Raw genomic sequence first — 12,120 nt, 5'->3', positions numbered from 1 at the left:
ACAGGGAGAGAGAGAGAAAGAGAGAGACAGGGAGAGAGAAAAAGAGACAGGGAGAGAGAGAGAGAGAGAGACAGGGAGAGAGAAGGAGAGAGAGAGAAGGAGAGAGAGAGACAGGGAGAGAGAAAGAGAGACAGGGAGAGAGAGAGACAGAGAGAGAGAGAGAGAGACAGGGAGAGAGAGAGAAGAGAGAGGGAGAAGAGACAAGGAGAGAGAGAGAAGAGAGAGACAAGGGAGAGAGAGAAAGAAAAAGAAGAGACAAGGAGAAGAAGAAGAAGAAAAAAAAAAGAGAAGAGACAGGGAGAGAGAGAGAGAGACAAGGGAGAGAGAGAGAGAGAGAGACAGGGAGAGAGAGAGAGAGAGAATGAGGAGAAAAAGAAAGAGAGAGACAGGGAGAGAGAGAAAGAAAAGAGATAGAGAGATATGAATGAATGAATAGGGAATTAGACTCACCAGAAATCATTAAGACAGAAGTGGATTAGAAGTGTTCCTGTCCTCTTACAAGCCACGGTACAGCTGATTCATCGGTAGGGCTACAAAATACACACACCAGCACGCATGCACACACACCAGCATGCACACACACACCAACACGCATGCACACACACACACACACACACACACACACACACAGACACAGACACCTGACACCTGACAGACACACACACACAGACACACACACACAGACACACACACACACACACACACACAGACACACAGACACACAGACACACAGACACACAGACACAGACACAGACACAGACACAGACACAGACACAGACACACACACACAGACACAGACACAGACACAGACACTAGACACACACACACACACACACACACACACACACACACAGACAGACACAGACACACACACACACACACACACACACACACACACACAGTTATTTCTAAACAAAATGTCTGAAAAACATATTATTAACAATCACAAGGTCAAACGGTTTGTTCCCTCATCAGACCGTAACTCACGTTTCTTGCTCACGGCAGGTTTCTTAGTCACAGTCTTAGTCCTGCGGTCCAAGTCAGCTGTACTTAGGCTTAGTCCCTGGTTCAGGCGTGGGCTTGGCTCAGGCAGAGAAAGGTTTCTTAGTTGGTTTCACTGTTTTGGCCCTGGTTTTGGTGTGAGCTTGGATTCACCTTAATTACCAGGTTTAAGGGTTGGTTTAGCCTTGGTACCAGGTTTAGGGGTTGGTTTAGCCTTGGTACCAGGTTTAGGGGTTGGTTTAGCCTTGGTACCAGGCTTAGGAGTTGGTTTAGCCTTGGTACCAGGTTTAGGTATGGGTCTGACTCCAGGCTTGGCTGTAGGCTTACGTGGTGGAGGCTTCACTGGTATCCTCACCCCAGGTCTGGTGGCTGGTTTTGGGGTGGGCTTGGCCCTGATGGCTGGCTTGGGTTTAGGAGTGTTCCGGGCTGGTTTGGTCGGCTTGGAGGTAGGTTTCTGGGGTATTGCGGCGACCCGAGACCCATGGATGTTGTCTTCCCCGGAGGAGGGCGTCCGGGACCCCCTGGGCACGCTGGAGTAGTGGGCCATGAAGCCGTTGGAGGTCACACTGAGGTCAGACACAAACTGCACCAGGAGCTCGTTCCCATTGGTCACTAGGGTCCTGTATGAGGGGTGGAGGGAATGGAGGAGAGGAGAGGAGAAAGAGAGAGAGGAGAGGAAGAGGAGGGGAGAGAGGAGAGGAAGAGGGGGGGAAAGAGAGAGGAGGGGAAGAGGAGTGGAAAGAGAAAGGAGGGGCAGTGAGAGGAGAGGAAGATGAGGGGAGGAGAGAAAGAGGAGGGGAAGAGAGAGGAACAGGGAAGAGGGGAAGAGAGAGGAGAGGAAGATGAGGGGAAAGAGAGGAGGAAGAGGAGGGAAAGAGATAGGAGAGGAAGAGAGAGGAGGGGAAAGAGAGAGGAAGAAGAGGATGTTATGAGAGAGAGGAGGAAGAGGAAGGCAAATATGAGAGTAAAGAGAGAGGAGAGGAAAGAGAGAGGAAGAAGAGGAGGTGAAAGAGAGGAGGAAGAGGAGGGGAAAGAGAGAGGGGAGGAAGAGGGTGGCAAAGAGGGGAGGAAGAGGAGGGGAAATAGAAAAGAGGAAAGAGGGAGGAGGGGAATGAGAGAGGAAGAAGAGGAGGGGATGAGAGAGGAGGAAGAGAAGGGGAAAGAGAGAGGAGAGGAAGAGCAGGAGAAAGAGAGAGGAGAGGAGGGGAAAGAGGAAGAAGAGGATGGGAAAAAGAGAGGAGGAAGAGGATGTCAGAGGAGAGGAAGAGGAGGGGGTAGAGAGAGGAGAGGAAAGAGAGACGAGGGGTAAGAGAGGAGAGGAAGTCAAAGAGCAGAGGAATTGAGGGAGAAGAGAGAGGAAGACGGGGAGGGGGTGAGAGAGAGGAAGAAGAGGAGGGGATGAGAGGAGGAAGAGGAGGGGAAAGCGAGGGAGGAGGAAGGCAAAGAGAGAGGAAGAAGAGGAGTGGAAAGAGAGAGGAAGAGGAGGGGAAAGAGAGGAGGAAGAGGAGGGGAAAGCGAGGAGGAGAGGAAGGGAAAGAGAGAGGAAGAAGAGGAGAGGAATAGAGAGGGGAAAGAGAGGAGGAAGAGGAGGGGAAAGAGAGAGGAGAGAAGAGGAAGGGAAAGAGAGGAGGAAGAGGGGAAAGAGAGAAGAGAGGAAGAGGAGGGGAAGACGGAGAATAGGAAGAGGAGGGGAAGAGGGAAGAGTCAATAGCGACGGGAATGAGAGTGACGAGAGAGCCGTGGTAGATTTTGAAAAATCCTTTTGATAGTAGTGAAAAGTTTTATAAATCGATGTGAAAATGTAACAACATTTGATAAAACATTTCAGTAACATCGTAAGAACATTTTCTGACCCTGGTACCCTGTCACCACAGTACTTCCCGATGCGCCGCGAGTCGTCCCTCTCACCCCCATTAAAGAATGCCACGTAGTCATAGCGACAGTACGTGTCAGCCTCTATATCCAACTTCACAAACTTGATCTCGATCACCTAGGAAACATAACCAGTCACAATGTCAGAGCAGACTTTCAGAAGATGACAGAAACACATTCATAACCCAAACCATGTTGCCTTCAAACCAATCAGTGCTGGAACTTCAAAGACATTTATCTCAGAATCGTCTTTTGACAGATATGAGCTCAGACCTCTAAGGTCATGATAGGTTTTAGTTATGTAACACTGTAGTTGCTTCTTGTTATTCATAATTCTTGCACTGTAATGTAGAGCGAAGGGAGCTGGTCGGCGCTGACATTTAGAATACAGAGGGACATTTACCTTCTCTCTCTCTCTCTCTCTCTCTCTCTCTCTCTCTCTCTCTCTCTCCCTCCCTCCCTCTCTCCCTCTCCCTCCCTCCCTCTCTCCCTCTCTCCCTCTCTCCCTCCCTCCCTCCTCTCCCTCCCTCCCTCTCTCTCTCTCTCTCTCTCTCTCTCCCTCCCTCTCCCTCTCTCTCTCTCTCTCTGGGCAAACATGTACACGCCCTTCTCCTTCAATGAAGCCTTTCATTTGCACACGTCACAGGACCGCAGTCAGGAGACACACGCACACACACACACACGCGCACACACACGCACACACACACACACACACACGCACACACACGCGCACGCACACACACGCGCACGCACACACCACGCACACACGCACAGCACACGCATACACCATGCACACACACTTGCCTTACATACACATGTCTTCAAACTTTCAAGACAGGTCTACGATGTGGATTAAAATCGCTTTGAACACAAATAAAGTAGAAAGAATATTCTGCTGATGCTGTGTTGTGATTGGTGGAGATGCGCTGCTGATGCTGTGTTGTGATTGGTGGAGGTGAGCTGCTGAAAATGCTGTGTGTGAATGGTGGAGGTGTGCTGCTTTGATCTGTGTTGTGATTAGTGGGGTGTGCTGCTGATCTGTGTCAGGATTGGTTGAGGCCTGACATTGCTGGGCTCCACGGAGATGTGCCGAGGAGCAGCTGATGCCTGCTGGGTAATCGGAGTTGGGCCAGTTGGGTGTCTTGACTGAACCCTGAGCCTTCGTTGTCCCACCCCCACAAGAACTGATTCTCTGAGGAGAGACAGACAGAGTGACAGAGACAGAGAGAGAGAGACACAGAGACAGAGTGACAGAAAGAGAGAGAACACAGAGACAGAGTGACAGAAAGAGAGAGAGAGAGAGAGAGAGAGAGAGAGACAGAGACAGAGTGACAGAGGCAGAGAAGAGACACACAGAACAAGTGACAGAAAGAAAGAGAGAGAGAGACACAGAGACAGAGTGACAGAAAGAGAGAGACACAGAGACAGAGTGACAGAAAGAGAAGACATGAGACAGAGTGACAGAGGCAGAGAGAGAGAACCACAGAGACAGAGTGACAGAAAAAGAGAGACACAGAGACAGCGTGACAGAAAGAGAGAGAGAGAGAGAAGGGAACACACAGAGACAGAGTGACAGAGGCAGAGAGAGAGAGAAGACACAGAGACAGTGACAGAAGAGAGAGAGACACAGAGACAGAGTGACAGAGGCAGAGAGAGAGAGAGACACAGAGACAGAGTGACAGAGGCAGAGAGAGAGAGAGACACAGAGACAGCGTGACAGAAAGAGAGAGAGAGAGAGAGAGAGACAGAGACAGAGTGACAGAGGCAGAGAGAGAGAGAGACAGAGTGACAGAAAGAGAGAGAGAGAGACGGACACTTTAAATAGAGACAGGCTGAAGAGCATGAAACTACGGTATCAGTAATCACATCTCACTGTCTGAGTCCATAGTATCAATAATCACATCTCACTGTCTGAGTCCATAGTATCAATAATCACATCTCACTGTCTATGAGTCCATAGTATCAATAATCACATCTCACTGTCTACGAGTCCATAGTATCAATAATCACATCTCACTGTCTGAGTCCATAGTTATCAATAATCACATCTCACTGTCTCGAGTCCATAGTATCAATAATCATCTCACTGTCTATGAGGTCCATAGTATCGATAATCACATCTCACTGTCTGAGTCCATAGTATCGAAATAATCCCATCTCACTGTCTATGAGTCCATAGTATCAATAATCACATCTCACTGTCTACGAGTCCATAGTATCAATAATCACATCTCATCTATGAGTCCATAGTATCAATAATCACATCTCACTGTCTGAGTCCATAGTATCAATAATCACATCTCACTGTCTATGAGTCCATAGTATCAATAATCACATCTCACTGCCTGAGTCCATGTGTAATACCGATCGAATCACATCTCACTGTCTATGAGTCCATAGTATCAATAATCATCTCACTGTCTGAGGTCATAGTATCAATAATCTGTCTCACTGTCTGAGTCCATAGTATCGATAATCACATCTCACTGTCTGAGTCCATAGTATCAATAATCACATCTCACTGTCTATGAGTCCATAGTATCAATAATCACATCTCACTGTCTGAGTCCATAGTATCGATAATCACATCTCACTGTCTATGAGTCCATAGTATCAATAATCACATCTCACTGTCACGAGTCCATAGTATCGATAATCACATCTCACTGTCTATGAGTCCATAGTATCAATAATCATCTCACTGTCTGAGTCCATAGTATCAATAATCACATCTCACTGTCTATGAGTCCATAGTATCAATAATCACATCTCACTGTCTATGAGTCCATAGTATCAATAATCACATCTCATTGTCTGAGTCCATAGTATCAATAATCACATCTCACTGTCTATGAGTCCATAGTATCAATAATCACATCTCACTGTCTATGAGTCCATAGTATCGATAATCACATCTCACTGTCTGAGTCCATAGTATCAATAATCACATCTCATTGTCTATGAGTCCATAGTATCAATAATCACATCTCACTGTCTATGAGTCCATAGTATCAATAATCACATCTCACTGTCTGAGTCCATAGTATCGATAATCACATCTCACTGTCTGAGTCCATAGTATCAATAATCACATCTCATTGTCTATGAGTCCATAGTATCAATAATCACATCTCACTGTCTATGAGTCCATAGTATCAATAATCACATCTCACTGTCTGAGTCCATAGTATCAATAATCACATCTCACTGTCTATGAGTCCATAGTATCAATAATCACATCTCACTGTCTGAGTCCATAGTATCAATAATCACATCTCACTGTCTATGAGTCCATAGTATCAATAATCACATCTCACTGTCTATGAGTCCATAGTATCAATAATCACATCTCACTGTCTGAGTCCATAGTATCAATAATCACATCTCACTGTCTGAGTCCATAGTATCAATAATCACATCTCACTGTCTATGAGTCCATAGTATCAATAATCACATCTCATTGTCTGAGTCCATAGTATCAATAATCACATCTCACTGTCTATGAGTCCATAGTATCAATAATCACATATCACTGTCTATGAGTCCATAGTATCGATAATCACATCTCACTGTCTGAGTCCATAGTATCAATAATCACATCTCATTGTCTATGAGTCCATAGTATCAATAATCACATCTCACTGTCTATGAGTCCATAGTATCAATAATCACATCTCACTGTCTGAGTCCATAGTATCAATAATCACATCTCACTGTCTGCGTCCATAGTATCAATAATCACATCTCACTGTCTATGAGTCCATAGTATCAATAATCACATCTCACTGTCTGAGTCCATAGTATCAATAATCACATCTCACTGTCTATGAGTCCATAGTATCAATAATCACATCTCACTGTCTATGAGTCCATAGTATCAATAATCACATCTCACTGTCTATGAGTCCATAGTATCAATAATCACATCTCACGGTCTATGAGTCCATAGTATCAATAATCACATCTCACTGTCTATGAGTCCATAGTATCGATAATCACATCTCACTGTCTATGAGTCCATAGTATCAATAATCACATCTCACTGTCTATGAGTCCATAGTATCAATAATCACATCTCACTGTCTGAGTCCATAGTATCAATAATCACATCTCACTGTCTGAGTCCATAGTATCAATAATCACATCTCACTGTCTGAGTCCATAGTATCGATAATCACATCTCACTGTCTGAGTCCATAGTATCAATAATCACATCTCACTGTCTATGAGTCCATAGTATCGATAATCACATCTCACTGTCTGAGTCCATAGTATCAATATAATCACATCTCACTGTCTATGAGTCCATAGTATCAATAATCACATCTCACTGTCTATGAGTCCATAGTATCAATAATCACATCTCACTGTCTGAGTCCATAGTATCAATAATCACATCTCACTGTCTGAGTCCATAGTATCAATAATCACATCTCACTGTCTGAGTCCATAGTATCGATAATCACATCTCACTGTCTGAGTCCATAGTATCAATAATCACATCTCACTGTCTATGAGTCCATAGTATCGATAATCACATCTCACTGTCTGAGTCCATAGTATCAATAATCACATCTCATTGTCTATGAGTCCATAGTATCAATAATCACATCTCACTGTCTATGAGTCCATAGTATCAATAATCACATCTCACTGTCTGAGTCCATAGTATCAATAATCACATCTCACTGTCTGAGTCCATAGTATCAATAATCACATCTCACTGTCTGAGTCCATAGTATCAATAATCACATCTCACTGTCTGAGTCCATAGTATCAATAATCACATCTCACTGTCTATGAGTCCATAGTATCGATAATCACATCTCACTGTCTGAGTCCATAGTATCAATAATCACATCTCATTGTCTATGAGTCCATAGTATCAATAATCACATCTCACTGTCTGAGTCCATAGTATCAATAATCACATCTCACTGTCTGAGTCCATAGTATCAATAATCACATCTCACTGTCTATGAGTCCATAGTATCAATAATCACATCTCACTGTCTGAGTCCATAGTATCAATAATCACATCTCACTGTCTGAGTCCATAGTATCAATAATCACATCTCACTGTCTATGAGTCCATAGTATCGATAATCACATCTCACTGTCTATGAGTCCATAGTATCAATAATCACATCTCACGGTCTATGAGTCCATAGTATCAATAATCACATCTCACTGTCTATGAGTCCATAGTATCGATAATCACATCTCACTGTCTATGAGTCCATAGTATCAATAATCACATCTCACGGTCTATGAGTCCATAGTATCAATAATCACATCTCACTGTCTATGAGTCCATAGTATCAATAATCACATCTCACTGTCTATGAGTCCATAGTATCAATAATCACATCTCACTGTCTATGAGTCCATAGTATCAATAATCACATCTCACTGTCTATGAGTCCATAGTATCAATAATCACATCTCACTGTCTGAGTCCATAGTATCAATAATCACATCTCACTGTCTGAGTCCATAGTATCAATAATCACATCTCACTGTCTGAGTCCATAGTATCAATAATCACATCTCACTGTCTGAGTCCATAGTATCAATAATCACATCTCACTGTCTGAGTCCATAGTATCAATAATCACATCTCACTGTCTATGAGTCCATAGTATCAATAATCACATCTCACTGTCTATGAGTCCATAATATCAATAATCACATCTCACTGTCTATGAGTCCATAGTATCAATAATCACCCCTCACCCTCCACGTGTGGTTTCCCTCCTTGGTAGTGAGCCGCGAACCCCCGTCCTCCTGTACTGCTGTCAGACACCATCTCCAGCATCATGGTGTTGGAGGTAGAGATGAGAGCCCCGGGCCGGAACGTCCCACAGAACCTGCCCAGCTTCTGCATGGTGTGGGAGTGGCCGTTGTACACGTCCAGGTAGTCATAGCGACAGGTGGGGTCGGCCTCCAGGTCAAACATGCGGAAGGAAAGCATGACAACGTGGCCCTCGGGGACCTGGGTATTATGGGATGTAGACATGGGGGGGCTAAAAGTTAGAGGCTATTTTCTACCATTATATTGGTTTGAGTTAATTTTATTTTTACAGGGACAGTGCACATTAATCAACGTTTCAGTAAAAGTGCCGGTTTTAGCCAGTCGGCTAATTTAAAACTGCCGTCCCTGGGCAGGTTATTAAAAACAATTACAATATAGACAATCAATGAGCAGTGAGCACACACAGAGCAACATAGGACAAGCAAGACGTAGCATACAGACAGAGCAACATAGAACAAGCAAGACGTAGCATACAGACAGAGCAACATAGAACAAGACGTAGCATACAGACAGAGCAACATAGAACAAGCAAGATGTAGCATACAGACAGAGCAACATAGAACAAGACGTAGCATACAGACAAAGCAACATAGAACAAGCAAGACGTAGCATACAGACAGAGCAACATAGAACAAGCAAGACGTAGCATACAGACAGAGCAACATAGAACAAGCAAGACGTAGCATACAGACAGAGCAGCATAGGACAAGACGTAGCATACAGACAGAGCAACATAGGACAAGACGTAGCATACAGACAGAGCAACATAGGACAAGACGTAGCATACAGACAGAGCAACATAGGACAAGCAAGACGTAGCATACAGACAGAGCAACATAGGACAAGACGTAGCATACAGACAGAGCAACATAGGACAAGCAAAACGTAGCATACAGACAGAGCAACATAGGACAAGCAAGACGTAGCATACAGACAGAGCAACATAGGACAAGCAAGACGTAGCATACAGACAGAGCAACATAGGACAAGACGTAGCATACAGACAGAGCAACATAGGACAAGCAAAACGTAGCATACAGACAGAGCAACATAGAACAAGCAAGACGTTGCATACAGACAGAGCAACATAGAACAAGCAAGACGTAGCATACAGACAGAGCAACATAGAACAAGACGTAGCATACAGACAGAGCAACATAGAACAAGACGTAGCATACAGACAGAGCAACATAGGACAAGCAGGACGTAGCATACAGACAGAGCAACATAGAACAAGCAAGACGTAGCATACAGACAGAGCAACATAGGACAAGCAAGATGTAGCATACAGACAGAGCAACATAGGACAAAAAGCAACAAGACAAAATCCATAAAAGCAACAGTGTTTCCACACCTCACAAGCTACAGACAACAGACATGGAAACCAGCAACACACAGCTTGGGATTATGATCACAAATCTGATTGGCCTTTAGCCATGTCTTCATGTTTTTTGTGAAAGTGTGATAGGTGGTGCAGTTATATGTGTCTGACGGCAGTGTATTCCAGACATGGGAAGCTCTCGCAGAGAAAGTGGATTTACTAAAGGTGCTTTTCCTTAAGGGAACTATACAGTCACCTCTCATGGCAGACCGTGTGTATCTGCTGCCATATATTTGGGTTTTCTGTTTAACAAAAGTACTGAGTGGAAGGGGAGCCAGGCCATTTAGGATCTTGAATACAAGACATGCGTCGGTGTATTGCACAAGATTTTCCCAACACAGGAACTCATGCTTTCTGAGGATGTAACAGTGATGATGGCTATTGGGCTTCCTCTCAAGCACTTTGAGAGCCTGTTTGTAGACAGTCTGAATGGGTTTTAATGTCGTACAGCAAGCTTGGGGCTAACTAGTCAAGCAGTATGTTAAATGGGGGAGTAATATAGATTTGAAGTACAGTTTTGCTACAATTTCGTATAAATCAGAAATTAGCTATGTTGAATTTGGTTATTTGAGTTACCTTTTTCACCTTCTTTTTAAAAGAGAGGTTGGAATCAAGTCTGATGCCAAGGCACTTAAAATCAGATACCAACTGGAGCTACTCCCCTGACACATAGACATCTGGCTCAGTAACATCAGATACCAGCTGGAGCTTCTCCCCTGACACATAGACATCTGACTCAGTAACATCAGATACCAGCTGGAGCTTCTCCCCTGACACAAAGACATCTGACTCAGTAGCATCAGTTTGCCTCTTTGTGAAGAACATAAAGACTGTTTTTTCACATTGGGATGCAAACATGAGTCACTGAGCCACTTTGTAACCTGGACCATTACAGTAGTGTGCAGCTTGTTGTTTTCTCTTTGCATGCACATATATCACTGTATCATCTGCATACATTTGAACTTCAGACCCAGTACAGACAGAAGGCAGATCATTAATGTGCAGGCTGAACGGGAGTGGCCCCAGTATTGACCCTTGGGGAACGCCTACATAATAGCTAAGATTGGGTGACAGCTCATTGCTCACTCTGACACACTGAGTTCTGCCTTCAAGGTATGATTTCATCCATCTCAAGGCATCGGGGGAAAAGTTGAACTTGGACAATTTTGTGATGAGTATCTCATGGTTAGCAGTATCAAAAGCCTTCCTTAGGTCCAGAAACACAGCCCCAACAACGCCCCCTTTGTCCACATTTTCCAGAAGAAAGCAGTTGGCCGTTTCTGTGGAGTGTTTCGCTCTGAAGCCAAACTGCATGGAGTGTAATGTGAAGGGGCTGTTGTTGAGGTGGGCAATCAGTTGTTCTGCTACACACTTTTCAACAACCTTTGACACCACAGGTAGTATACTAATGGGCCTGTAGCTACTCACGTTAGCAGGGTCACCCAATTTAAAGATGGCCATTATTATGGCCGACTTCCATACCCTTGGAAACACCCCGAGACCAATAGATGTGTTGGTGACCTTAGTAATGGGGCCAATGAGTGACTCTGTAGTTTTTAAGAAAGGTAGAGTCCAGCCCAAACACATCTTTGGCTTTAGAGTTCTTTAGTGAGCTAATCACCTTGTTCACCTTTGACTCAGAAACCTCCCTTATGATGAAGACAGGTTGAGCATCATTTACTAGCACTGAGCCCCAGAAACCAGTTTCAGTACACTGACAGTCAATAAAGTAGGAATTGAAGGCTGTTGCTATTTCGACTGCATCCTGTGTTAGATTGTTATTCACCAAGATTTCTAGTCTTTTGCAGTGTTACTATGGTCTTTCCCTGTTAACTTTTTTACATTCTCCCAGGTCAAGTTATAAGTTCTCTTTGCTTCACCAATTATGCTAATAAAAAAACGTTTGCCTTGGCCTGTCTTTCTTTCATCACCTTATGTCTCAACATGGTAAACCTACGTCTGTCATGCTCTAATTTGGATCTTAGGGCTGTTTTTAGAGTATAATCTCGTTCTTTCATCAATTTCCAGATTTCTCCATTTAGGAAGAGTG

The 12,120-nt window shown here is 44.0% G+C and overlaps 1 pseudogene; it reads right to left on the bottom strand.

The window, feature by feature from the left end:
* Positions 1-450: 450 nt before the first annotated feature.
* On the bottom strand, positions 451-10,895 carry LOC135537548 (procollagen C-endopeptidase enhancer 2-like; annotated as a pseudogene).
* Positions 10,896-12,120: the final 1,225 nt, after the last annotated feature.

The sequence above is a fragment of the Oncorhynchus masou genome, unplaced genomic scaffold, assembly GCF_036934945.1.
Source record: "Oncorhynchus masou masou isolate Uvic2021 unplaced genomic scaffold, UVic_Omas_1.1 unplaced_scaffold_8133, whole genome shotgun sequence".
Taxonomy (NCBI): domain Eukaryota; kingdom Metazoa; phylum Chordata; class Actinopteri; order Salmoniformes; family Salmonidae; genus Oncorhynchus; species Oncorhynchus masou.
Note: the sequence above shows the minus strand (reverse complement) of the source record. Positions and strands in the feature narration are given on the sequence as shown.